Raw genomic sequence first — 27,368 nt, 5'->3', positions numbered from 1 at the left:
GCCTCGCTGAGCACTGCTGACCCAAACCTTGCTGGAATTGCACACCACCTTTGCAGGGAGCACTGGGGACGCTGTGGGCGTCAGCATTCCCATCACAGAGTGGTTTTTATCTCCCTCATCTGCTCGTCCTTCAGGAGACACAGCAAGGAATGTCAAGGACTGGGAAACACAGAACCGCCTCTGGCTGTGCTGCTGAACATGATGAACACAGCAAAACCGGCCTGACAGTGAAAAGCTTTCACCTGATGATGCAAAGGTGCAAAGTCCTGGTGCGATGAGGCAAGAGAATGAGGCAAAAATTAATATTACAGCCCTTAATAAGGCAAAAAAATTAATATTACAGCGCTCTGGTTTTTAAACACTTTTCCAGAAATCCATGCTGGATGTTGTTCTGAGAGCACAGCCTGGGAATACGACTGGAGATAGACACTTGCTCCAGATTTATATTAAGTTTCCAGCAAACTGAGGGAATATCAGCCTGTCTGACCCAATATTATGTTGATTCCCAAGTAATTACATTTGTTATTTGCAGGATCTGTAGTAAATCGAGTTGTGGCAGTTATGGGGATGCTTCACAGAAGCAATTTCAGAGATCATTAAATATATCTTCCATTGGTTACACATCACATTAACCCCTCCAGCGCCTCCAGACATACGACATCCCTTCAGCAAAGAGGCAATTTTATGGGATTAGATGCCAAAGGCAATCCAATGGAGATAAATTCCAGAAATTCATGCAATTACTGCCGGCAGAGGTCTGCTGTTTGCTAGAAAGACACAAGGATTAAAAAGTTTGTGCCAGGCTCAAACTCCAGGCAATCTGGTGCTTGTGTGGGGTGAACTCTGCAGGGATGAGGAGCCTGGGAAGGTTTTTCCCTCATATCCTATCCCAGGATTCACCTCCTTGCCTCAAAAGCAGTAGCAAGAAGGGTGAAAAGCAACATTTTTCACCTAGCCCTGCTCTCCACCAGCTTCTTCCCTAACTCAACACATTTCTGCTGCTTGTTCAGATTTTTAAGATAATTTTAAAATACCCAGGGTGTGTTCAGAGGGTGGAGGGGGAACAAGATCAGGTGTTTCCTGCGATATGGGGAAGTTTGCTGACCACCAAACCCTGGTGCAGGAGCCTGCCCTGCCCCACAAGCACTGCTGCTTCCTCCTGCCAGTCCTAGAGGGCTTTTCCAACCTAAACCATTCAATTCTTCCATGATAGCCTTGTGAGAAATATTCAAAGCCTCACCCCATGCATCAGTGTGAAGGATTGGGGTCTAAACCACCATCAGGCAGTGCTGGAAAACCTGGAGGAGATATTGTCCTAAGATCAGCTTTGTTTAGTCTGATCTAATTCAGCTCTGGTCTAAGGCAAGGTTTAATGTGATAACACAGTTTTGGCCCATCCTTGAGATGTGCTTGGCCTTGCTGGGCTCTGGTTGCCTCAGGAGTTGTTTTTATTGTTGGCTGCCAGTTTAATCCCCGTTCTCATCAATTGCTGCAGTAAAAATGAGATGAGAAGCTCTTTCCTCAGGGCTAATAAATGTGACCTGGGATTCCCACTGGCTGCTGGAGCAGGAATGGTGGCTCATGAATTTCCAGGAGATGGACACAGCTCTGCCAAGCTGAAATTATTGCACCCAGGCCTTGGGGTGCCCATGAACATCTCTCCAGTGGCTCCAGTTATTCCATCCTCACTCATTTGTCCATCATTCCCAGCATCTCCTCGTGCTGTAAATCCCACAGCAGGCAGGGTTTTCCACCTTCCAAATTAACCCAGACCACGTCTGCTGCCTGCCAGAATGAAAACATTGTCACTGGGCACATTCCTGGGAATTTTTCACAGCTCTAATGAGGTTTTTTGGTGCTGTTGGTGACTTCCAGCAGCTCCTTCCCTGCTCCAGGCTGGGCGAGGGATGCCCAGCTCCCCCTGTCGCAACCCAGCAATTCCATCCATCCATCCCAGCAACACAAACAGAGGTTAAAAACACCCAGAAATATCTTCCTTCCCCACTGCAGAGACTCAGCCTGCAGCAGGAAGGGGAACCTCTGCCCTGGAGAGGCCACAGAAAATGCAAAAAATAATATAAAAAATAAATGGAAATAGGGAACAGGCATCGGATTTTCCTCAGTTTGCTCAACTCATTTTTTTGGCAAAACCTCAGGTGTCGCACACCTCCAGCTCTGAGGTATTTGCCAGCCTTTGGGATGTAAAAATATTCCCTGAACCTGCCAAGTTTTGCCCAGCCCCAGCTCTGGGTGCTGGGGTTGGGCACAGCTGGGTGCTGAACAAGCAGAAATTATTTTGATGTTCCCTTTCACCTTCTTGGAGCCACATCTGGGCAGGGTTTCTGCAGCTGAGGAGAAGCTCCCTCTTTGCTGGATAAGTCACAGAGCAAGAATTAAAGGGAAAAACCCCTCACAGCCATAATTAACTGCATCTGAAAACAGGAGTTTTGGAGACTGGGGCATAAAGCAGATTTTAGAGATGCTCTGCTCGATAAAGTCCAGCTTTAAACATTTGCTGGGAGAGGAGGACCTGAAAGGAAATATTCAATAGGAGAGGAAGCAAGTACAAAGACCAGCTGTTAAATCCTTATTTCTGACACTCTTTTCCTGAGCCAAAGCAGAGCTGGAGCTTCCCTGTCCCATGGGATGAGGTCTGAGGGTCCAGGGAGTGACAGTGGTGTTCTAGGGGGGGCAAAACTTTGGTGTTTTCATCTTTCTTCCCCTCAAACCCAGGTTTTGATGGGCCTCTCACAGACTGATGGACCAGAGGGAAAATCCCAGGTATAATCATGAGCTTCCAGCTCTGGGGTCCAACACAGGAGAGACCTGGAGCTGCTGGAGAGAATCCAGAGGAGGCCACGGAGCTGCTCCAAGGCTGGAGCCAGGCTGGGAGAGCTGGGAATGTTCCCCTGGAGAAGGGAAGGATCCAGGGAGAGCTGGGAATGTTCCCCTGGAGAAGGGAAGGATCCAGGGAGAGCTGGGAATGTTCCCCTGGAGAAGGGAAGGATCCAGGGAGAGCTGGGAATGTTCCCCTGGAGAAGGGAAGGATCCAGGGAGAGCTGGGAATGTTCCCCTGGAGAAGGGAAGGATCCAGGGAGAGCTGGGAATGTTCCCCTGGAGAAGGGAAGGATCCAGGCAGAGCTCCGAGCCCCTTGCAGGGCCTGAAGGGGCTCCAGGAGAGCTGGAGAGGGACTGGGGACAAGGGATGGAGGGACAGGAGCCAGGGAATGGCTCCCAGTGCCAGAGGGCAGGGATGGATGGGATACTGGGATAAATCCTTCCCTGTGAGGATGGTGAGTCCAGGCAGGATGGGCTGAGCTGAATCCAGCCCTGCCTTGGCTGGGGGTGCTGGGACTTTCCTTCCTCATGGTTTTAGTGCTTTTTTTTCTTCTTTTTTCCCCCCTTAACTCTCCTTATGAGGAACACATTTCCAACCATGCCCTTGGAAGGAGCCCTGGGTGATGGAGTGGTGTGGCTGTAATTTGCCTGCTGCTGAGTGTAGTGTTTCAATCCTCGCTGAATTTGTGCCTATGATTTATGAGTTAATGCTTCCCCTTGTAAATTATACTGAAGAGAAAAAAATGACTCTTATTTTTCCCTGTTTTTAGCAAACTTAATGTTTATGCTTTATGTGCCATCAGGAGGAATAAAGCGCTCTGAGCTTTCCAGACCATGTTTTCAGCAGGTAAAATGCAATTATTCAGAGCAGGGAGCTCTATTTGATCCATGAATAGGGGAAAATGAAAAGGCATTCAAAGGCTGAGCCAAAGCCTCTTTAAATCTTTGGGAGCCTTTTTTTTTTTCCTTGGGATTATAGAGCCACACAAAGGGGAGTGGGATCCACGTCGTTCCTCTCTCCACAGGGTTCTGCCACGGCTCAGACTTGGATTTCACCCTTGGAAAAGGCAGATCTCGGAGCTGCCAGTCTGCCCAGTGTTTTCCCTGTGTCTGCAGTGCACTTTTCCCATCACATTAATTCCTGTGGGAGCTGTTGTGACATTGTGCTGGGGCTGGTGGAAACGCGAGCGGTGTTCCAACACCTTCCCAGGAATGTGCCGGCGTCTCCCGCTCTGTCTCACCTGGCACGACCCTCCTGCTGCCACCTCCCATCCTGTCACCTGCCCAGGTGAGCACAAGCCCCGTGGGACTCACGGGGAGTTCTCTGTGCCGAGGGATGGCAGAGCCATGTCCTGGCAGCACCTGGAGCTTTTCCTGCTGGGATCAGCCTCCTCCATCGGCTCCTGAAAGTTCTCCATGCACGTCGCAGCTGCCGCGTCCTCTGGGGATCACAGGTGGTTTCCCAGTCCAGGAGACACCACGTTTTCCCACTGAGCACTTCCACAAACATTCCCAAAGGAAGGGAACACGAGGATCATGGATACAACTCCTGGCCCAGCCCAGGAGAAACCCAAAAATCCCACCCTGCGTTTCCCTGGAAGTGTTGTCGTGTTGTCCCAGCTCTCCTGGAGCTCTGGCAGCCTTGGGAATGTGACCATTCCCTGAGGGAATTCCGTGCTTTTCCTGAACCCTTTTTCTGAAATCCCCAGGATTTTTGCAGGAATGTATCAGCACACACCCCAAACTCCTTGTGCTTCATTTCCTTCCTCCAGGTGATGAAGGATCACCCTCAGGGCAGGTGTTTCCAACATTCTGGATTGACCATGGGTGCATCCAACATTCCCTCAGGGGCCTGGAGGTGTCTCCAGTCCCATCTTCCACTGAGAACCACTGTGAGCTGCTGACAGCAAATATTCCATGGAAAATGGGTTTGCAACAGGATGGAAAATTGGGAGCACAAAGGTCACAGGATGAGCATTTCGTGCTGGAAAACAGGGCCCAGCACAGGCTGACCCATGGGGTGACACCACTGCAAACAACTTCTCCTCTCTTTTGGAGAACCTTTAAGATTTCCTATTTATTTCCTATTAATTTCCTATTAATTTCATATTTCATAGCAATTTATTGAGGGCAAAACGAAAGAAAATGGCTCATTCTTTGTTAAACAATCAGGAAAGATTTAAAAAAACCCAAAATAAAACCCCCACCTTGGTGTTGGTCTGGAATCTGTTTCAGCTTAGCTGAGTTTTAATCCTCTAAAACCTTTCATGAGTTTATGCTGGAAAACAAAATAAAAATACAACACAAGCAACATCCAGGCCTTAAACTGGAATTAAATATTTTTTTCCCTTTTGCAAAAAAACGATTTCCTTGCTGGAACTCTTCTCTGGATCCACCAGGAATGGTTAAAGGCCTCCACGCAGACTTGACACATTTTCAAGTGAATTCACTGCAAAGCCAGTTTGAAAAATTCCATTCAAATCGGGATATTTTTACATTTCAATTTGCCTTCCCTGTAGCTATTTGTTTTTGGAGTTGGTTTTTTTTGCCCTACAAACTCCAGGCTGAGCGTGAGCACCAATCTAGATTCCACAGAAAGGGAGAAAAAAGACATTTTTTCCAATTTTCTTATCCCTCACCAAGCTCCTTACAGGAATTTTTAGCAAGCAGATACAAACTCCGAGTGATCCCATCTTTAGGTTGAATAAAAGTACTTGCAGAGCCTTAACTTTAAATATTTCCTATTTGTTTCTGTCACATAATTTGAAGATGGTTATAGCCTGGAGAAGCCTCTGACCTAATTCAGTCAGAGCGGAGGAATCGGCCCCGCTGTGGCCTCGGCACAAAATCCCACAAGCAGGAAAGTTTGGGGGAAAAAAAATATCTTTGTTTTAAAGAGTATTTGTCATGAAGTTCTCAGGTGGGTTTGAGCAGAAAAAACTGAGGGAAGGAAGCAGGGAAAATCCCAGAGGAAGGAGGTGCTGGAGGGAAAGGGGAGATAAATTTGGAAGAGTTTTTCACATCTTTGCATCCCTGGAAGTGTCCAAGGCCAGCTTGGATGGGGTTTGGAGCAACCTGGGATAGTGGCAATGCCAGGGTTGGAATTTTGATCTCTAAGGTCTCTTCCATCCCAAAGCATTCCATGATTCTGTGATTAAACCACTGGGCTCTCCCATAGCTGATGTGTGAATTCAATTTGATTGTTATTCCTCCCCACATCCTCTCCCTTGCTCTTCCAAACATGTTTCCAGACTGCTGGGTTGTGTTTTATGGGACAAGATTTTGTCCCTGTACCTGTGATGCCTGTGGGGAGCTCGGGGAGGGAATCTGAATTTATCCATCTCAAATTCCTGCTCCCAAACTCTTTATCCAAGGAAACAAAGCTCCCTTTGCCCAAATCCCATCCTCACACAGCCCAGTGGTAGCAGACGAGACACTTGTGCTAATTAATATTTTATGGGCTTGATAGACTTTTTTTTTTTTTTTCTTTTTTTTTTTTTTGCCTCAGCAGCTGGTCTTAAATAAAGACCAATTTGCAGAAGTGTTAATTAACTCTAATTACAAAGCGCATTGTAGCTGCTCCGAGGATTTCCGTCTGGAGAATGACACGGAGCCGCTCAGCCCCTCGCGCCCAGGGAAACGTCATGGAGGCTTTTCCTAAGGATTCCGTGCACACCCAAAATTCCAAATAAATATAGAAAAGAGTGAAAAATAGTGAAAATAGGGAGAATATTGAAAGCTGGAGGGGGATTTTGGACAAGGGATGGAGTGACAGGGGGATGGGGAATGGCTTTCCTCTGAGGGGAGGGTTAGATGGGATACTGGGAAGGAATTCCTGGCTGTGAGTGTGGGAAGCCCTGGCACAGGATTCCTGGGTTACCTGACATTTCCTTGCCAGGTTTTTGCAGCAGGAGGAGCTGGAGAAAGAATTTTTACACAGGCAGACGGTGGCAGGACAGAGGGGAATGGTTTGAAACTGAGAGGACATTTCAATTTGACATTGGGAAGGAATTCTTGGCTGTGACGGTGGGGAGGCCCTGAAATGAACTTCCCAGAGAAGCTGTGGCTGCCCCATCCCTGGAAGTGTCCAAGGCCAGACTGGAACAACCTGGGATAGCAGAAGGTGTCCCTGTCCATGGCAGGGATGGAATGGGATGATCTTTAAGGTCCTTTCCACCCCAAACCTTCTGTGACTCAAGGGGTATCCTCTGATTCACTCCAACACGTTCTGTTCTGACACCACATTAACATGAGCCCCTTAATTAACTTTCCCTCTCCCATTTCCCGGCCTTTCCATGCCCAGCTTTCCCTCACCCATCTCCCCATATTCCAGATCCACAGCGCTTCACCCCGGATCAAGCCCTGCAGCGGCATCGTTAATGAGGAGGAAATCAATTAGGAGCCGTGCCACGCGGGCAATTAGCGCTGTCGCGGCGATGACATGGCGGCGGTGTCACTTCCAGCCTTCTCCTGGCTCACAGCGCTGCCACTCTGGATGAGGATGACAATTCCCACTTTCCTGCCCTGGAAAGACTCCGAGGGTGGGATCTCCTCCGTGCTGGATTTAATTTGCCTGAGTGGGGCTGCGGGGCTTCATTTCCAAGTGGAGCTGTCTCAGTGATTAAAGCTCCTGGGGAGGATGGAAAAGATCATCCAAAGGGATGGTTTTGCATGGCCCTAACCAACCTTTGGATGTCCCTTTAAAGCCTACAAATCTATAATTTATACTGAATAATTCATAACAATAGTATTTTATATTGGTATGGGAGATGATGATGATGATGGGTCATGGAGCAACCTGGGATAGTGGAAGGTTTCCTTGCCCATGGCAAGGGGATTGAACTGGGTGATCTTTAAGGTGCCTTTCGAACCAAACCATTGCATGATTATTTATATTTTTTATTGTTATTATTATCATCATCATCATCATAATCATCATAATCATCATCAAAATCATCATCATCTTCTTCTTCTTCTTCTTCTTCTTATTATTATTATTTGCACCAGCAGCTTTTATACAAAGGAGCTTGGAGAAACTGCAGCTCCACTCGAGGCTGTGTAGTCACTATAAATTCAGACTTTGAGCTCCTCTCTTTTTGAGCTAATTTTGGGCTGCCAGCCCAAATTCTTCTCTCAGCTCCACAGGGCAGTGACATCCTGGAAAGAAATAAAAGGACGTGCAACAATCCAGGCAAAAAATCCAGTTTGAAAGAGGATGGAGGAGAGGTTTTGGTGTGCTGAAGCATGTTTTTCCCTAAATTAATTTCCCAATAAATAGATATATTCAGTGCTGTTAAACAGTCTCTTTAACCACCTCCACAAAAACCCCTTAGAAGCAGAAAAAAAAAGGCCTTTTGCAGCATCAACTCCTTCACACAAAACACCAGCACATTAATAAGCACCAGGCGTGGGGGTTTCCTATTGAGCATTATCCCGGCTCCGCTCATCCCAAATCCGGGATGGGGCAGGTGGGAAGGGTTCCCATTCAGGGAGTGGGTGGCACAGCTCTTAATTAGCTGCTCTGCCAAAAGCAGCCTCCTTTTGTCCATATGCACACGCTGCTTTGCAACTTCCAAAGGGCAATTCAGGAACTGGGAAAGGCCTGGCAAATTAATAATAATGAGCTAATTTCCACGCCATCTGCTAATCGCTCTCCTCAGCAGCGCTTGGCTCCCAGAACAGGAGTTTTTCCCACTCTCCTTCTGTCTACCAACAGGAAATAATGACATCCAAGCCGACTCTTTTGGAAGGGATTCGCTTGGTATTTCGTGCTGCTGCATCAGCACGGAGTCATTGCACAAGCTCTCGCTTCGGTTCCTTGAGGGAAAACTCTCTCCAGGGAAAGGAGGGGTTGGGAAGTGCAGGGTTGATCCCTGTTCCGTCCTCCTTCTCTAAAGTGACTTTTTGTTGTCGCTGTTGTTATTGGGGTGGATTTTTGTCTGGTGTGATCGGGGTGAGCAGAGTGGGAGTGGGGTGCTGGGCTGGGATGAAAAGCAGGGTGCTGCATTTATGGGATGTAGAGATAAATGCCAGCTGCTGATCCTAAGAGGAGCTGACTTGGCTTCCCTGGAAAGGTCAGGGCCATGGGGATGCAGCATGTGGCTGTGCCCTGCTGGAGGATGCAGGATGGGGGAGGAATTATCCAAAGCCCTTCCCAACCCTCTGAGCTGTGATGGTCAGAGAATCATGGAATTGTGGAATTCCAGGCTGGTTTGGGTTGGAAGGGACCTTAAAACTCATCTGGTTCCACCTCGACGCCTTCCATTATCCCAGTTTTGTCCAACCTGGCTTTGGACTCTTCCAGAGATGAGGCAGCCACAGCTCCCCTGGGAGCCTGTGCCAGGGTTTCCCCAGCCTCACAGGGAACAATTCATTCCCAATTTCTAATCAAAATCTCCTCTCATTCAGTTTAAAACTATTCCCCCTTGTCCAGTCCCCACCTGCCCAAGGAAAAATTCCCTCTTTATATTCTTCAGAAGCTTCCTTTCTCTGTTACAAGTGCACTGAAATGATGCCTGAACACCCCAATGCATGGATCATCATTCCCATTCCCTGAGGCTCCAAAATCACCTTTTCCACATGGAGCATCAGCTCCGAGATCAGAAGTTTCCCCCCTTGGGCTTGAAACAGGTTTTAGGGCTTGAGTGTGACAAAATTCCTGTTGTTCCCTGAATTTCCAGGGTTTTTCTTTCCCTCCTTCCCTTCCCCTCGCAGCTGCTCACTAATGGGAAGCAGCAATAGGATTTTTCCCTCCTCCCTGACTTATTGCCTGCGTGTGTTTGTAGGCTCAGGATATTACTCTGGGGATCTATGGATTGGTTTATTCGGTTTATATGGAATTTGGGAGAGCAGGAAACACATTTCACTCCAATCACCCTGGGAATAGGTCACACAGCCCGTGGAGTCATGAACCTTTCATAACAAATATATGTGGCCAGGTGTGAGGGAAAATGGATTCCATATGTCCCACATGGATCGGGCCAGGAGAAATTTCCTCGAAGCCGTAAATGGGATGTGTGTGGATTTCTCCACATCCATGTGAAATGAGGGATAAGCCAAAATGGATCCTTTCCTGCCAATTTGGTTTGATAGGATGAGTTTTGGATTCTCGTCTCCAAACAGCTCCCAGGCCTCCAGGCTCTCCTGGAGACAAACCCTTGGATTGAAGGATTCCCAGCGGGAGTGGCGCTGCCTTTTCCAAGGGTTTGGGCTGTGCTCTTTATTATCTGCTGGCTGTCATCATGCCAGTAGTCACAAGTGGAAGGGAAGGAGGGTTTGAGCCTCTTGCAGGTTGTTCCAGCACGTAGGAGAAGATCTGGGAGCCAAACCGGGAGCAGCAGGATACGGCTGTCAGAGCTGTGCGGCTCTATCCATGAAAAAGGGTGAAATTCCAACAGCTCTTGTGCTTCCAAGTTCAAATTTCCCCACCAAATATCACCTGTGGCAGCAGAGTGAGAGCAGGGAATGTTCTGCATCCATGTGGGATGAGCTCCTGCCTCCATCCAAACTGGCAGGTTTGGGATGTGGGCAGCGGGGAGCTCCAAATCCCTGTGTCCAGCTCCAAGCAAAGCCTGGATCTATGGAAACAGCATCACAGACGGCTGGATCATTCCCCACGGATCCCAGGAGCTTCCTGGGCATGGGACATCACATGGAGAGGGAACACAGGCTGCAGAGCTGTCCCCTCTGCAGCACAGCTCAGGGTGGCGCTGAGGACAGAGCCTGGCACTTCCCAGAGTGATCCCAGGAATCTCCTGAGCCGTAAGGTGCCTTTTCCAGCACAACCCCCTGGACTGGGGGTGCTCAAAACCTCGTGGAGAATCAAAATCTCCAATATTTAAAATGGAACCCAGGCTGGGTGCAAATTGCTGAGGGCTGAGATGTTCCTGGGGAATTCAGCCAGGCTCTCCATGAGACAGAGGTGGGAAACAATGGTTCCCTGTGAATTCCCAAAAAATTAATTTGGGATGGGCCAACAGCACTTTCCATTCTGTGGATGCTGCTGTCTGGAATGGTAGGGGAGAACCCATGGATATAGGAATAACCTCCTGAAAAGATAACTGGGAACACGCTGTAGCACTGCTGGATTTATTTAAAGTTGTAATGAATAAACATCAGCTTTTCTTTGCACTGGAGAAACTGAGGTGAAGAAAACAGATCTGTAAATAACATCTGAGCAACTGGACATGATGACCTTAAAGGTCCTTTACAACCTAAAGGATTTTAAGGTTCTGTGACTGTAAAATCTTCTCCCCAGCCAGCAGCAGGTCTGGACCGCACCACAGTGATTCTGTTTGTCCAAGGAACTCTGCAAAGCCCAGGGAAGAGAAATCATGGAATTCCAGACTGGTTTGGGTTGGAATGGACCCTAAAGCTCATCTCATTTCACTCCATGCCATGGGTAGGGACACCTTCCACTATCCCAGGTAGCTCCAACCTGGCCTTGGACACTTCAGGGATCCAGGAGCAGCCACAGCTTCTCTGTGCCAGGGCTTCCCTTCCCTCACAGCCAGGAATTCCTTCCTAATCACAAATCTAACCCTGCCCTGCCAGTGTGAATCCACCCCCCTTGCCCTGCCACTCCATGCCCTTGTAAAAACTTTCTTTTACCATTTCCACCCCCCCGGATTAGCTCTGGCAAGTGGCTTTTTGGTGCTTTTCTTTTTCTCTGCCCCATGAGGGGTCTGGATGCAGATCCAGATGTGCTGTGCTCACCTGCAGCCAGTGCTGGGACCCCATGGAGTGATAACATCATTCCCAGTGACCTCCTGAGGAGCAATAAGGGCTTGGAGATTTCCCCTGGGAAAGAAAGAACAATGCCAGAGGAAAAAAATAAAAGTTGAGTATAAAGTGGTTTCAGGAAAAGGTTATTGAGTCACAATTGTACTGAGGGCTCAGGGCAGGGAGGAGGAAGTTTGGGTTCCCCAGGGGCTCTGCTTGTCCAGCCCAGCCCATCCCACTGGAACCTGATGCTGGGAAAAATCGGGATTGGGAGGGACCCCACTTTCAGCATCTGCTGTGTGTACAAACCTCACACTATTTATTTTTGATATTATTGCATTAATTAATGTAGAATTTCCCTGTTCTCAGCATGATCCACCCTCCAACAGCGAATTCCAAGTGCTGGCTGTGAAACACTCCCAGCAATTCCAGCAATGCTTCATTCGCCAGGAGCTGCCCAGAGAAGGAATTTAGAATTGGGGAATTGTTTAGATTGGAAAAGACCTCCAAGATTATCAAGTCCAACTTTCTCCCCACCACTAAGCTTGCGTCCCCAAGTGCCACATCCACATGGATTTTAAATAGCCTGGAATTTATGCATAAAATAAAAAACCAGCTGCACTTCCAGGGGCTGAATTCCCCCTGCTTGCCACTAAATAAATTACAGAAAAAGGTGGGAATAACCTGATGGAATTTATCTTGAAGGAACCAGCAATGGGCACAGAGCCTGAACCAGCCTCAGGCAGGGACTGGGATGCCGGACCAGAGAATCCCAAACTGGTTTGGGTGAGAAGGGATCCTAAAGCTCATCCAGTTCATACCAAACCATGGGCATGGACACCTTGCACTATCCCAGGATGCTCCCACCTGGCTTTGGATGCTCCCAGGGATCCAGGGGCAGCCACAGCTTCTCTGGGAATCCTATTCCAGGGCCTCCTCACCCTCCAAGCTGGGAATTCTTCCCCAATATCCCACCTAAACCCATCCTCCTGCAGCCCTGCTTTTCTTATTTTATTTATTATTTCATTTAAAAGGGAAAACAGTCTTTCTGCTTGTCAGAGCAGCCCATATGATATGAAAATATTCACGATATTTCTGCAAAATGTACTGTTCACCTCAGGCTGCATCTGCAGCTCAGATTCCGACAGCGCCTTTGTCAGCGAGGCTTTCGTTTGGAGTTTTGCAAGGAATTTCCCAAATTTTACCTGCTGGAATAGGGATGTCTTGGATAATTTGTTTTCAGGGGCAGGATCTCCAAGCAGATAAGAAAAATATCTCTGAGGAGGAAACACCAGGACTGAGCCCAGGGAAAGTCACTCCAGGCTCTTTCCCGGCACAGCCAGCTCTTCCCTGATCTCTCCAATTCCAGTCATCCCAGCCAGTTGCAAGAGGGAAATAAACAGATGGGAGAGTTTTTCCACAAAAATGCAAATAGGTTGTAAAAATGTCTGCAAAAATCTAAATACTTAGGGAGAACATGCCAGTTGGGATGAATATTTTGACAAGGAAAAGGGAAAGAAAAAGGGAGAAGTTAAATGATGTCAGAAGGGATTGTTTGGGTTTCCCTGATAAAATCCTGCAGCAAGAGCTAGAGTTTATTTAATTAAGGCTTTGCACCCTATTTAATAATATAAACGTCTACACAGAACTAAATTCACAAGTCAAATTGAAACAGGCTTTAATGCTGCTAAATTAATTTATTTCTTTACCATAAACTGTGTTTTTTGGGGGAAGAGAGGATAGATTTTTCCAGAAAACATGACCATGAAGCTCTGGAGTGTTTTCTCCAGAGAAGGGGAACCTCCAGATATTTAGGTGCTGCTGTGCATATTTCTGTGGCCAGAAATTCCTGCTGGATTTTGCCTAGGGAGGAAACCAAACCGTTTACCTTGCTTGTCTTGCTGTAATTTTTCCAAGTAATTCAATTTTTTCCTTTTTTTATTTTTTTTTTGTGTGTTTTTTTAATAATTCTTTACCAAACCCAAATCTTGAAGGCCTTTTCCATCCTAAAGGATTCTATGATTCTGTAAGGGAGGGACCTTTTTGTAGGCCTGGGGAAAGATCCTGTCTTTTCCTGCTGGGAAAGCCTGGCCAAAGTGTGAGGTAATCCCAGATTTGCTGATTTTCAGGATGAGGATTGCCCACATGAGGTGTTTTGGATGCCTGGAAAATCCCCTAAATCCTAAATCTGCTCCCTAAGGAGCAGAACTGCAGGAGGACAGGGAGGGTTCTCAGGCCCAAACTCTGAGCCCAGATTGAGGGCACTGCAAAAAACACATCCAAAGGTTCTGACTAAAAACTGACATTTCTTGCTCGATATAGCTGAGACTCCCCTGGCCTGGGCTGCTGTGCCAGTGTTGGACAACCTTTTCCTGAAGGAATTGTTCCCAAATCCCCCCTGAGCTGCCCTGGCCCAGCCTGAGGCCGTTCCCTCTCCTCCTGTCCCTGTTCCCTGCCAGCAGAGCCCGACCCCCCCGCCTGTCCCCTCCTGCCAGGGAATTCCAGAGAGGGAAAAGATCCCTCGGGATCCTCCTTTGCTCCAGCCTCAGCCCCTTCCCAGCTCCCTCAGGAATTCTCCAGCCCCTTCCCAGCTCCCTCAGGAATTCTCCAGCCCCTTCCCAGCTCCCTCAGGAATTCTCCAGCCCTTTCCCAGCTCCCTCAGGAATTCTCCAGATCCTTCCCAGCTCCCTCAGGAATTCTCCAGCCCTTTCCCAGCTCCCTCAGGAATTCTCCAGATCCTTCCCAGCTCCCTCAGGAATTCTCCAGATCCTTCCCAGCTCCCTCAGGAATTCCCCAGCCCCTTCCCAGCTCCCTCAGGAATTCTCCAGATCCTTCCCAGCTCCGTTCCCTTCCCTGGCCACGCTCCAGCCCCTCAGGGTCTCCTTTGCCGTGAGGGGAAAATCAAAATCTGGGAGAAAACGTGAGGGGAAAAAAATGTGAGGGGAGTTTGGGGAGGGCTCTGCTGCAGAGCTTTTCGCTTCTGGATCCTCCTTTGCTCCAGCCTCAGCCCTTTCCCAGCTCCCTCAGGAATTCTCCAGCCCCTTCCCAGCTCCCTCAGGAATTCTCCAGCCCCTCCCAGCTCCCTCAGCTATTCCTGGGGCTCCAGCCCCTTTCCCAGCTCTGTTGTTCCTCTCCTGACATGGATCCTCCCATGGATATTTATGATAAAATTCCTTTACTCAGCGGTGAAGGCATCAATTGTGGTCCTGAGGAAGGTGACGATGTCTGGGGCAGCAGGATTTGGTTACAAGGAGTTGGAATCTGTATGGAATCTTCCCTGGAGAACCATCCCAAGCGGCTGCAGGGATGTCAATCCCAGCTCCCAACCTCCAGCTGGCACAACTGTATTTTCTGTGTAAAAAAAACAACAATTCCCTAATAAAATCACTTTAAGTGCAAGACATTCTGCTGAGGGGGGAAAAAAAGAAAAACAACAAAAAACCAACAGGAAAAAAAAAAAAACCCAACCAAACCAAACCCACTCATTCCAGGGGAACAGTCAAAACAATTATTAGCACAAATTTCCAAGTCATTATCTGCCAAGGTGACATGGCAAGTCAGGCACAGCCATGTCACAACGTGCCATCCCCTGCTGCAGATAATGGGAGGTGGCAGCCCCTGAGCCGGGCTGGGGACAAACAGGGAGCCCCAGGGGGGTTCATCCCAAGGAATTTCACACTGTAGCTTTTCCTGGTGGCACTGGGAGCTGCCACTTTGGGATCTGTGTGTGTGTGTGTGTAAAACCCGTTTATAAAAAAATCATGAGGGAGAGAAATAAATAAAAGATGGAGTTAGGAAGTGCGGCCGATCGTATCTGAACGCCCAATTTTTTGGTGGTGCAGGCAGCTGGTGGTGTGACCCACATCCCAAAATCCCACCCTTTAGGGGACTTTAGGAAAGGGGAAATCATCAGAAAGAAAGTTTAAGAATTAAACTGGGAAAGATTTTCCAGTGGCAGAATATTGGGAGGACTCAAATCCCTGCTCTGTGCATGGAGCTGCAGCAAAAACGATGCCAAGAGATCCCAATCCGACAGCAGCTCTTGGCACTGGGGCTTTCATTCAGAGCAGGAACAATGAATTTGCATCCTAGGAAACAAATGCGCTCCACATGCCCCGAAACAAATAAATGGAGATATTCCTTTCTTCCACAGCCAGGAATCTTAATCTTGCTGATAAACAAAGCAGAAGGAAAAAAATAAAAAAAATAAAAAAAGTCTCTGAATGTTTTCTGTGTTTTCTTTAGACAGGGACCTGAATGCTGAGGAGAAAATAAAGTGAGCTTTGTGCAAGGAGAGCTGGTGACAAAGGCAGGGCCTTCACTCTGGGGGCTGAGACGGTTTTTTTCCTTCCAGCTTTTGGTTTTCCTGCTGGAAAAGCAGCTGGTGGGACAGGGTGGGATGCCCCCAGCGATGAGGGGAACTTGGAGGTGTCTGCACCCCCAAAATCCACCCAAAAGAACCAGCCCTGTCCCCACCATCCAGCAGAGCACCCAAACCAGCAAGCAGACAATGTTAGGACATCATGTCTGTTGTCATTTTCCTCTCATTCCCACATTTTCCTTGAAGCCAGGAAGAATTTCTCTGCTGGAAGGGTGGCTGGGCTTTGGCACAGGGAGTCTCCATCCCCGAAAGTGCCCAAAAAACGTGTGGATGTGGCACTGCCTGCAGCATCTCAGGAAAAATCCCCTCAGATATCACCAAGATTTTGTTTCCCTTTTTCACTTTTCCTTATGATTCTCCCTATCTCCCCAAGTGAAATTCTTCCTTGTTTTGTTTTTTTTTTTCGTAATTCCTCTAGACTGAGCTATTTCAGACCTCATTCAGTGGCTTTCAGCCCTTCTAATTTTTATTTTTGTCGTGTCATTTTGGGCAGGATGCCACCCACCTTCTGCAGAGCTCTGATTTGTAATTACAAGGTCAGAAGTTCATCTTCCTCCAATTGCTCTTCCCTTTGTAATTCCAGCTGAATTATCCAATTTCTTGACCCGGCAAAAGGAAGGTGCCCACCTAATTATGATCCTATTTCACTTCCCCAAGATCCTTTGGCCCTCATTATAAGGAACAACAATTTCTGGTTCTTTTCTCAAGTCTGAAGTCCCTTCTCAAGTCTAAAGTCCTCTCTCAAGTCTAAAGCCCTTCAGCAACTTTTCCCTTCAGGAGAGAGAGGAGGTTAAAACCAAGGGAAATCTGAGCTGTCCCAGCTCAGGGACTACCCAGTGGTTTTTCTTTCCCACCACCATAAAAAGGGAAGACTAAACTCCTTTCTAATGGAATAAACTTGAATTCTCTCCAAGAAAAGCCTCCATCAAGGGGAACAGATTGCTCCCAAGCCCCTGCGCAAAGCCTGGCTGGATTGCGGCAGAGACAGAAATTCCTGGACTGCGGCTCAAGCTTTAATCAGGCAAAAATCCCACTGAACTCGCTGGGAATTTGAAGTCTCAGCTTTGGCCCAGCTCTTGCTGGTGGCTGCAGATCTCTCCTGCCCTGGGCTGTGCTGCTGGAAGCTTTCCCTGCTGCTCTCCCGCCGCAGGATGCGATGCTGCAGTGTGGAATCAGCCGCATTACGATGCTCCACGCCAAATTATTGCCTTATTAATTAAAACACAAACTGTTCTGCTGCTGCTCCTCGTGCAGCTGAAGCAGAGCTTGGATTTTTTTTTTCCCCCCTGCACATCCCAGCTCAGCCTCCTGCTCCAAGGAGCTGGATTTTCTGCCTTGTTTCATCTTTGGATGAAACCGAGTGATGCTTGGTGTCCCCTCACCCCCAGGAGGGACAGACCCACCAGGCTGGGCCAAGGTCACCTGAGCATGGCACTCTCCATCAAGCTGGAACCCACAAAAATAGGAATATTTTCTGTTTGGACAGGTGCAATAAATTAATCTCACATCTGGCTGAGCTCAGGCTGGGGTTCCACCAGGCTGGGTCATCCATCAGCGCTGGAAGTGCAGCATTCCATGGTCAGGAGAGGCAGAAGCTGCCCCAGCCCCCTGCCAGCCCTCCTCCAGCAGCTCATTTCCAGCTCCACGGAGCCAGGAATTCCACCTCCAGGAAGATCCTGATGTGTGGTGGATGGGAAAACCTCGTCTGACCTTGGGCATGGTGGGATGAGGACAGGTGGGATCCTGCTCCAGGCAGGGAATGCCCCAGGATGCTCAGGATGGGAATGTCCCAGGGATAATCGGTGCCTGGAGTTTTCCTCCAAACCATCCTTCCAGCTGGAGGCTCCAGTGTCTGTAATTCCAGACCAAGCCAAGGTCAGAGCTGCTTTTCAGAAACAGTTTTGGAGCACATTAAATCCCCCAGAGCCTGAAGGAACCAACATCTCCAGGAGAGAGGCAGCTTGGGGGAGGTTTTGCTAAAAACCCAAAAGCACAGCCCCTGATGAAGAGGTCCCACCAGCACCCTCCCTCTGCCTCACTGGAATTTGGCTCCAAAGGCTTCTTCCTCCCTAAAAGCAGGAGAAAAGAGAGGGTTAAAAATGCTCTCCTTGGATTTTCACAGCCACTTTCAGGACTGTGAACAGCTTTGGAAACGTGGAATTGAACATGTGCTTATCATCAGCTGTGACCTCGTGCAAGCCCAGAATAAAAAACCCCCAGTAAAAGTGCCCTGACCTTTAATTCTCCACCAGAGCCTGCAGTGCTGAGTAATTGCTCTCCAAGCCCGAGGTGTTCAGGGAGGTAGGAACCAGATTCCTTCCTCTCTGCAATCATGGCAAGGAAAAAGGAACAAACAAACAAACAGGAAAGCTGCTCCCAGCTGGAGCACAGGTCCGGAGGGGGGAATCCAGGAGGTTATTTAAAGCTTGGAGAGGTTCCTTCTTCCAGCCACTCTTGCTGGAGGGGAAGCAAGGCCAGTTATTATTAGCTGGATTGAGCTGGGATATTGCAGGATATCGCCAGGATATTCCCACAGGAGTGGCTGTTCCTTCACTTACAGGGGTGTGAGGAGGCTGGCGGGTGGCTTTGGCTTCTGGTGGGATCCAGGCTCAAATCATGCCGTGAAGCAGCTGCTGAAGCTTAGAGGAACATCACCAATCAAAACAAAACATCTCATCTGGTCACTCATCGGAGGTTTTGATCCCTAAAAGAAGCCTTTTGTGCCCATTTATTTCAATGATATTGTTAATATGGGCTTCTCAGTGGTCTCTTGCTTAATTCTGCTGCTCACACAGCATTAAATGAAGGGATGGGTCCCCAAAGTGCTGAAAAATCAGCACAGTGATAGAATTGTTCCAAAGGTCTCATCTTCTTACCCCTCCCTGCCTTCTTCCCATGGGGTCTCCCAAATCCTGATGCTGGACCAGAGCAGCGCATGGAATTGTGGATGGTGCCTGGAGAAGGGAAGGATCCAGGGAGAGCTGGGAATGTTCCCCTGGAGAAGGGAAGGATCCAGGGAGAGCTGGGAATGTTCCCCTGGAGAAGGGAAGGATCCAGGGAGAGCTGGGAATGTTCCCCTGGAGAAGGGAAGGATCCAGGGAGAGCTGGGAATGTTCCCCTGGAGAAGGGAAGGATCCAGGGAGAGCTGGGAATGTTCCCCTGGAGAAGGGAAGGATCCAGGGAGAGCTCCGAGCCCCTTGCAGGGCCTGAAGGGGCTCCAGGAGAGCTGGAGAGGGACTGGGGACAAGGGATGGAGGGCCAGGAGCCAGGGAATGGCTCCCAGTGCCAGAGGGCAGGGCTGGGTGGGATATTGGGAACTGGGAATTCCTGGCTGGGCGGGAGGTGAGGGGCTGGAATGGAATTCCCAGAGCAGCTGTGGCTGCCCCTGGATCTCTGGAAGTGTCCCAGGCCAGGCTGGAGCAGTCTGGGATAGCAGAAGCTGTCCCTACCTGTGGCAAAAGAGATGGAATGAGATGAACTTTAAGGATTTTTCCAACCCAAACCATTCCAAGATTCCATGAAGTGCCCAGAGCCGAATCCCAGTCCCCAACCAACTCCATTCCCTCCTCGGGGGTGGAAAGGCCCATTTGGGTTTGGAGAAGCAATAATTCCTGCTAAAATCCAGCAGGGATGTGCCACCTCCACCCTGTCCTGGAGGAGGCTGTCAGATCCCCCCTGGAGCTCCCCACATCACACTTCCCTGTGGGATTCTGTTGTCAGGTCTGTGCAAACATTCCCAGAAAGGTGTCAGAGGCTCCTGGCTGTGCCCAGGAGGAGATCCCAGTGCCAACCTGCTGTGGGATGCAGGACATGGATCTGCCAGAGGATGGGAAGCTGCCCATGGATGGGATTGTGCCGTGCTCCCCGTGGTGAGGGAGTCAGTGACTGGATCAGGGAACAACTCTCTCTGGAAGAGACAGATAATTTTCAGAGAGGTTTTTTTTTTTCCCTTTCAATAAAAAGCCATCAATATTTCACAGGCCTGCAGGAAAAAGCAGGATGCTTGAATAGTTCCTGCCCAGGGAACACGGCATGAAATCTCGACACCACGAGAGCTATTTTTACATCTTTCTTTTTTCCTTTTCATGTTGCATAAATGGTGACTGATTTTATGCTCCATGATTAATTTAGACACGGAATCATGGAAATCCAGGAGCACTCATCCGGTTCAAAGGGCCAGAGCAGATAAATAATGGATGTTTACATAACTGCAATATCAATCTCAGTAACAAATGATTTGTAGGAAGTCAGCAGAGAACGGGGAGAGCTCAGAAATGCTCCTTGGAGGCAGCAGGGTTGCACCAGAAAGGGCTTCAAGCAAAGCATTGCCTTGTGCTGCTCCTTATCCTTGGATAAATCTCAACATCATGGAATGGGTTGGATTGGAAGGGACTTAAAGCTCATCCCAATCCACCCCTGCCGAGGGCAGGGACATCTTCCACTGTCCCAGGCTGCTCCAGCCTGGCCTCAGGCACTTCCAGGGGTCCAGGGGCAGCCACAGCTCCTCTGGGAATCTGTGCCAAGGTCTCAGCACCTTCCCAGCCAGGAATTCCTTCCCAGTGTTCAAATCAAACCTCCTCTTTTCAAACCCTCATTTTACAAAGGGCAGGTTTGACAAATTCTTTTATGGGCATGGGTTTCTGGGTATTTATCCAACACCACCGAATTCCCATTTCAGCTTTCCTGCATCTCAGAGATGTGCCCAGAGAACATCCTGCACTTTCTTAGCTGGAACAGAAGAACTGGGGCTGGAACAAGAAGTCAAAAAAAGCAGCTGCATTGTCCTACAGAGCTGGAATGGAATCTGCTCTTCATTCACCACCTGCTCCAAAGTCTTCCTCATGGATCCAAAAATCCATGTTTGTTTTTTTTAGAGATCATCCCATTCCATGGACAGGGACACTCCCACTGTCCCAGGCTGCTCCAGCCCCATCCAGCCTGGCCTTGGGCACTTCCAGGGATCCAGGGGCAGCCCCAGCTTCCCCAGGCAATCTGTAGATCCTAACAAGCAACACCTTTCAGCAAAGGTCCCTTCCAGCCCAAACCATTCCATGATTCCACGACTGAATTATCCAGGCCCTGGCTGTCACTGACCTGCTGAAGAACACGTTGTACATGATTTATTTTAACTGGAGTAGACACCACTCTGACTTCCCTCTTGCCTGCAAAGTTGGGAGTTCTGCAGTTCTTTTTCAGGAAACCGAAATCTGCTAAAACCCCGTGGTGTTTGCATATTTTAATACAGCTGAGCGAGGCGGTTCTGGACATTTGCTGATGTGAAATGCCAGGGTAGGTGGTTACATAAATGTTATTTTTAGATGTGATTAAAAAAAAAAAAACACATTCCTTTAATGCTAACGCATTTTTCCCCCCCTGCGCCAGCTCCCTGGAATTAAAAGGCTGTTTAGATATTCCAAGACGGGATTTTTGCTTGTGGCATAACAATTGAGGCAGCCTAATCATGCATATGTTAATGGTTTGTTTTAAGAGAGAGCCTTACAGGGCTCCAAGGCTGCTCAGCAATAATTTGGCTTTGCCCTGCACAAACCTTTCCTTATAAAACTCTTTTATTACCTGCGCAGCAATCGAGGACTAATGGGTTTTGTCCTGCTCTGCTGTGGGGACCGAGTCACGTCGCCACTTTCTCCTGCTGGCAGAGAAAATATTTAATTTGGAATGTTTCATTCAGCTTTAAACCCATTTCTGGGTGATGAAAGAGAATAAGGAATAGGAATTTGGTGGGTGGATAGAGCTGGTTGTAATCTCACGTAGGGAAGTGAAGGGGCAGCTCCTGAAATCCAGAGGGACGTGGAGAGGTGGATCCACGCGGAGTTCCTGAGGTTCAGCAAGGCCCAGTGCTTGTCCTGCACAGGGATCAGGGAATGCCAGCACAAATCCAGGCTGGGTGGAGAAGGGTTGGAGAGCAGCCCTGAGGAGAAGCACCTGGAGGTGTTGATTTTGGAAAACCTGGAAATGCCCCGACCATGTGGGACCCAGAACTCCCAGTGGCCTGGGCTGATCCTGGTGTGGGCAGCAGGAAAGGGGAGATTCTGCTGCTCTGCCCCCTCAGCTGAGACCCCACCTGCAGAGCTGCCCCAGCTCAGGGATCCCAGCACCTCCAGGAAGGACCTGGAGCTGCTGGAATGAATCCAGAGGAGCCACAGAGCTGGAGCCCCTCTGGAGCCAGGCTGGGAGAGCTGGGAATGTTCCCCTGGAGAAGGGAAGGATGCAGGCAGAGCTGGGAATGTTCCCCTGGAGAAGGGAAGGATCCAGGGAGAGCTGGGAATGTTCCCCTGGAGAAGGGAAGGATCCAGGGAGAGCTCCGAGCCCCTTGCAGGGCCTGAAGGGGCTCCAGGAGAGCTGGAGAGGGACTGGGGACAAGGGATGGAGGGACAGGAGCCAGGGAATGGCTCCCAGTGCCAGAGGGCAGGGATGGATGGGATATTGGGAATTGGGAATTGTTCCCTGGCTGGGAGGGTGGGGAGGCCCTGGCACAGAGAAGCTGCTGCAGTCAGTCCTGAGGAGGCCACGGAGATGCTCCTGGGACTGGAGATTCTCTGGAGACAGAATATGAAGCAGCCAGACCAGGCCATAGCAGACTTTCTGTGCCCACTAACACTGATACAATTACATATTTATTCCCTGTGGAATTCACAGACAGATTTGGAATTTGCTCTGTGTTGCAACCCTCTGTTATCCCATATTTCACATTTCCTTGGTGTGTCCTTTCCTGTAGGGAGGATGATAAGTGGCTATTTTTATTTTTCTCTTTCTCTGCTTAATTTTAGGAATTTTTGTGGTCACTGAACAGGACAATAAATTGGAATGTTGTTAAATAACTTAATGAGGTGTCAGGAGCCCAGAAATATTCCCATGGCAGTCAGGCCTTTTAGCAGAGGAACGTTGATTCCCCCACACACCAGACACATTTCTCCTTATTTTAACAGTTATTTAGGGGGAAACGGTGATTGGTTTCTGAATCCATAATCCATCCTCAGCAGCTTAAGTTAATATTTAAAAATCTTTATGAGATTAAGATATTAATTTCTCCACACTGCTGGTTGCGGGGTTTGTGATGCTCTGTGTGTACTGGGGCGTGATCCACATCCACAGGGCCATTTTAAGTGGGAAAGAAAGAAGAGATAAATGGATTTATTGGTCTTGAGTGCTCATTAAGAATAAGGAGGGTGTTAATTGGGATGTTAATTAGTGGGGGTATTTGTAGGATGCTCAACACAGAGCGGTCACTGATGATCCAGGGAATCCAAAGCCTTTCCCAACAGGTGAACTCACTCTTCCAGGACCTGGAATCATCCCTGTGATCCAAACCAGATCCCGTGGGGAGCAGGGAGCACAAATTTAGGCCGAGGACTTTCTGAGGCAGCTGCCTGAGCTGGGACCACTGCACACAGCGATAAAGCAGGAGGGAATTTGGCCTTGGGGTGCCTCAGGCTTTCTCCAGGAAGACACTGGGAAATATTTCCCAGAGTCTTTGGAATTGTTTCTGGTCTCATCCAAAGGCAGGATTTAAAAATTAAATGAAATTCTGGTCTGGGCTGGGTAAAACAGAAGAAGTCTGGAGGGGCTGGTCTGGGCTTTCAGGTGAATGAGGATTTAAAGGAATTAATTCCTGGAGTGAGAGTCCCGTGCTTATGCTTTTATGTGTTAGGATATTATCCCAGGGAAATACAAGGGGTTTGCTTTTCCAAAGTGCTTTTCCTGGGGCTGTGTTGGCACAAAGTTTATCCCTGCTGGTGCCATCCCTTGGGGCAGGAACTGAATAACGATTATGATCATTAAGCTGTTAATGAAAATAAGAGCAATTAAGGTGAATTCATGGGAAAAGTGTGAGGACAACTGGATCAAACAACACCTTCAGCTCATGACTAAACTCCCAATCCAACTTTGCAGCTGAAATGTGGCAGCTCCTGTGCTCCTGGAATTATTTGGGAAGTTCTTTCTGCTCCTCCTGCCCTGGAAACATCCCTGGCCAAGCAGGTTGGCCCTGGGCTGAAGGGAGGCTCTGACAGCGACTCGCTCCAGCTGACACATCCCGTTGTTATCCGAGAATGTTTGGGAAGTGTCCCTAAATCCCAGCTGGAGGGATGAGTATATTTAGAGTTGACACACAATATGCTCCGTGTTTGCCTTGGCTGAGCCAGCTGGGATAGGAGGAGGATGCTCTCCAAGGCAGGGCTTTACTTTGGGGCTTTTCCTGCTGTTAATTCCAAGCCTGTGCTCATCCGGGAGCAAAATTTGTCTCTGTCTAATTAGGGAGAAGACAAGGTACCAACCATGCTTGGGAAAATTAATCTGCCCTGCTGATAAGAGAAAGGATTAGGCCGTTATTGTGGAAAAATAATTTAAACTCGGAGCTTAAAGCCCAGCAAGGAAGGCAGGAATTCTCGTGGGACTTTTCAGTGGGGTGGGAAAGCTTCAGGTGACAGGAAAGGGATGCACAGAGGAACTGTTTGAAAAGGGGCAAAAAGCTGAGGGATAAAACTGCAAAGCTTGGGAAGTGCCTGAGCAAAAGGGTTTGGAACATGGGCTGGCACAAATCAGCTGGGAGGAGCGTGGAGAGAATTACAGAGAAAGGAATGAAAAATAAAGGGGATGGCAGCCCCCAAAGGAGATTTTAAATGGAACTAAGAAGAGAACAAGCAGCTGCTCCAGGGGGAAATCCCAGTCTCTCGTTTTCCCAATTTTCTCCCCATCACAGCCACAAACAATGCCCATCACGGGTGTCACTGGGAAATGCCATGAGCTGCTTTGCAGGGAGAACGCTCCAAGCCTTCAGAAATTCATGGGAAAGGGAGGCAGGAATCATCAAAAAAGAGTTTTCCCTCTCCTGATGCCCCAGGTGACACTTTCCTCCCTCCCTGGGGTTGAAGATAAGGGTCAGGCAGTGATTTTCTGACAGCTCTGAACACTTTTGCCTGCCTGTACAACACCAGCGAGCTCTTCCCACCTTTCCCATTATTCCCCTTTTCTCTGCCAGTTTTTCTCATCTCCGGGAAAACGAGGCAGCCTCGTACTCCTTCAAATCAAGTATTATTGGAGCCCCTGCAAATAGAAATCCTCTGGCTCTGGCTGGGCTCTTGCAAAACCAGTGGGAGGCTGGGAACCTCCCTGCTCTGGAGCGCTTGTAAAATGTTTGAAAAGGAGAATTATAGGGGAAAAAAATATCCCTGGATGTACTGAAATAGCCACCCACAGCCTCCCTGAGCACAATAACTGGATGCACTAAGTCATTCCCAAGACAGTTGGGCAGAGTTTTTGCTGGGATAGCTTGGAGATAAGGGGAAATGATTCCATCACCTGTTTTGTTTTGTTTTGTTTTTTCTCATCCCGGCCAAAACAAAGAATAGGGAATAATGGTTTGTCCAAATGATCCAAAAAGGATCAAGGAAAATGCGCAGGGTGAGCTGAAATCCATCATTTCCTCCAGGGTGAATCACAGCAAGGCTGGAATACTTGGGAGAGGTTCTGCCAGCCAAAGAGGCAAATCCCAGTCGTGAATTCCTCATATTTGGATACTTCCAACTATTTCCCAACCTTCCAAACACAAATAATAACAATTCCTGCAGCTCTCTGTTGCTCCCTGCCCCACACTGGGCTGGATCATCATTAAAGCATCTTTGTTTTCTCCCTGCCAATGCCACGGGACTGGGCTGGGATTTGCCAAGCACTAAGAGGGACAGATAAGAGCAGCTAAAATAATTGGGATTTAATTCCCAGAAGCAGTAAAGTACCTTGTAAAGAGCAGTGCTTCACAGGATTTTCCCATATGGAAATAAGACAAGACAAGAGAGACACTGAGAGGCTGGAGCATGGCCAGGGAAAGGAATGGAGATGGGAAAGGGGCTGGAGAATTCCTGAGGGAGCTGGGAAGGGTCTGGAGAATTCCTGAGGGAGCTGGGAAGGGGCTGGAGAATTCCTGAGGGAGCTGGGAAGGGGCTGGAGAATTCCTGAGGGAGCTGGGAAGGGGCTGGAGAATTCCTGAGGGAGCTGGGAAGGGGCTGAGGCTGGAGCAAAGGAGGATCCCAAGGGATCTTTTCCCTCTCTGGAATTCCCTGGCAGGAGGGGACAGGCGGGGGGGTCGGGCTCTGCTGGCAGGGAACAGGGACAGGAGGAGAGGGAACGGCCTCAGGCTGGGCCAGGGCAGCTCAGGGGGGATTTTGGGGGGTTTTGGTGCTGTTTTCCCCAGGAGATCCCTCAGCTGGATTTCAGGAATGATGTGAGGATGGATCTCAGGAGGATATTCCATAATTCCTGCCCGTGGATCCAGGCTTTTCTCCCTGTGCCCAGCCTGGAGGAATGTAGGTCTCTGCAGCAGCTGTGGCACCTCTCATTTCCAACATCTCTGCAAACACAGAGAATTTTGCTCTCCTTTCATCCTCGATGAAAAGATCTGTGGGAATGACGTGAGAGCAGGGCCGGGAGGAGCCCTCGGAATTAACTGGAGCTTCTCCCGGGGGTCAGCTCCGAATCCCAGCCTGAAAAAACTCCTGTCCCAAATACAGATCTGGGCTCTGCTTATTCAGGTCAGCACCGGGGCCGAAATCATTCTCTGCTTAAAATGACAGATGTTGCCTTTGAGTTAATTCTGGCAGGTTTTTGGCTGAACACAAAGGGAAATGTTGATTTTTTTTCAGCATCTTAAACACCAGAAAGGATTTTTTGGCTGAGCTGCCTCTCAATGCTGGGATACAGGACACGGATAATTCTGTGTTTCCCAAGGAAAGGCTGCCCCACACTTCCAGAAGGTGGGATAATCACTCACTTTCTAAGTGGAAAGTCTTTGGAGCAGAATAAATTATTATTATTATTATTATTATTATTATTATTATTATTATTATTATTGTTGTTGTTGTTGTTGTTGTTGTTGTTGTTGTTGTTGTTGTTGTTAATGTTATTATTGTTATTATTGTTATTATTATTATTATCATTATCATCATTATCATTATCATCATTATCATTATCAATATAAAAATTTAAATTTAAATTTAAATTTAAATTTAAATAAAAATAAAAATAAAAATAAAATAAAAATTAATCCCATCCCTCAGGATGTGTCTTCTGTATTTTGCTCTTTGATTCACAGCATCCTGCAATATCCTGATTTGGAATTGGATCCCACAAGGATCAAGTTCAACTCTTCCACCTTCGTGGGACTGCACCAAGAATCCTTCCATGTTTAATTCATGTTTTCCCACCCAAATCCTGCCCTTCCCTTTCCTGCATGTCCTGCTTCCCATGAGGCAGCTTTTCCCAACATCCCATCCCAGGAAAAGCTGCACCCTTAACCTATTTAACTTCATTTTCTGCTGGAATTCTCTCTATCTAAGCTGGGACATGAGGTAATATAACCCAGTTATTAACGTAATTACCCAGATAATTAAGTCCCAGTTGGAATTTGGGGTTTTTT

At 48.4% G+C, this 27,368-nt stretch overlaps 2 long non-coding RNA genes across 3 annotated transcripts; one reads left to right on the top strand and one right to left on the bottom strand.

Moving 5' to 3' along the window:
• Positions 1-10,912: 10,912 nt before the first annotated feature.
• Positions 10,913-15,054, bottom strand: LOC111932375 (uncharacterized). 2 transcript variants are annotated; one of them, XR_002866113.2, is made up of 3 exons: positions 14,739-15,054; positions 11,554-11,637; positions 10,913-11,146 (listed from the first exon to the last, which is right to left on the bottom strand). It is a non-coding gene; the product is annotated as an uncharacterized LOC111932375 (long non-coding RNA). The 2 variants fall into 2 exon arrangements; XR_002866114.2 differs by lacking the exon at positions 14,739-15,054 and adding an exon at positions 13,864-14,215.
• Positions 15,055-26,129: 11,075 nt separating this feature from the next.
• On the top strand, positions 26,130-27,083 carry LOC111932376 (uncharacterized). The gene is made up of 3 exons (XR_002866115.2): positions 26,130-26,484; positions 26,596-26,706; positions 27,045-27,083. It is a non-coding gene; the product is annotated as an uncharacterized LOC111932376 (long non-coding RNA).
• The last annotated feature ends 285 nt before the right edge of the window (positions 27,084-27,368 follow it).

This window comes from Cyanistes caeruleus, chromosome 7, assembly GCF_971803275.1.
Source record: "Cyanistes caeruleus chromosome 7, bCyaCae1.hap1.1, whole genome shotgun sequence".
In the NCBI taxonomy this organism is placed as follows: Eukaryota; Metazoa; Chordata; class Aves; order Passeriformes; family Paridae; genus Cyanistes; species Cyanistes caeruleus.
Note: the sequence above shows the minus strand (reverse complement) of the source record. Positions and strands in the feature narration are given on the sequence as shown.